The 988-nt window shown below is 38.8% G+C and overlaps 1 protein-coding gene and 1 long non-coding RNA gene across 6 annotated transcripts in view; one reads left to right on the forward strand and one right to left on the reverse strand.

Moving 5' to 3' along the window:
• LOC118143779 (uncharacterized) overlaps positions 1 to 988 on the forward strand; it is a 100708-nt gene that overhangs the window by 47415 nt on the left and 52305 nt on the right. The gene's annotated exons all lie outside the window — the stretch shown is intronic.
• The window catches only part of EXOC4 (exocyst complex component 4), an 808475-nt gene that overhangs the window by 3559 nt on the left and 803928 nt on the right, over positions 1 to 988 (reverse strand). The window lies entirely within an intron of this gene.

The following is a 988-nucleotide window of genomic DNA, read 5'->3' on the forward strand; positions in this document are numbered from 1 at the left end:
ACTGGTCAGTATCCCTGTGTACAGGGGGCTAATTTTCTATAATGGTTTAAAATGAGTGTTCATTTTAACGTCACAGAAACAGATACACAGCAATCACTGGTCCAGGGTGACCCTGAATGTAGATGAAAATACTTGGTAGAAGAGTAGAAAAAAACTCCACTTCCAGGAGTATGAGAAGCCAGTATCCGCTATAACCAGTAAATCTTTTGAAGTTTCATGTTTAGCATAAAACTCACGTGAACTTTGCATTCTACTCCTCAATGTATCTGCTGTAATTTAAATACACTGTTTCTAAGAAAAACTTGATGCTGCAGGAAGATGCATCATATTCATATTTATCCTACAGCTTTACATGTCCCCTGCTCTTCCTGATATTGCTCCCTATTTTGAGAAATGAGGCCCTATGTCATGTAATTCTGTTTCCTGTGGATGCACAGGTGAAGGAGACAGCTGTCTATTAATGGAACTTCCTAAGAATATACATTTTTAAAATTGCTCAAGAAGAACTCATGCATGCATTGAGATTTATCAAATGAAATGAGTGCAAATACGGGATTCACGATTCTTTCAAAGCTAGAAAAATCCTGAAAGCTGCGGTTTTTAGACTAGCCATTCTTGAACTTCAGGGTACCTAACTAAGAATTATCTTGGGGCGCTTATGAAAAGTGCAGATTCCTGAGGCCCCATCCCCAGACACAATGTTTCTTAAAGGTTCTGAACCGGCCAAGACTCATCCTGAGTCTGTCTGGTAGACGAATAGTTACAGAACCACTCCTGTCTCCTCCAGCCACCGACCTAAACGCATCAGGGGAGGCTACAGAAGTAATAAAAGGGTTGTGATGCTTTTCACTGAGATTAAACCAAAATAACAGGATTTCTTTGTATTAGGATGTTGATATTTTTATCATTTATCTTAAGAAGTAACACTGAACCCATCGTGCCAGATGAAATTGGATTTCTTTTGAAAAATCTGATGAATTGTTTCCAG

This window comes from Callithrix jacchus, chromosome 11 (assembly GCF_049354715.1).
Source record: "Callithrix jacchus isolate 240 chromosome 11, calJac240_pri, whole genome shotgun sequence".
NCBI lineage: Eukaryota > Metazoa > Chordata > Mammalia > Primates > Cebidae > Callithrix > Callithrix jacchus.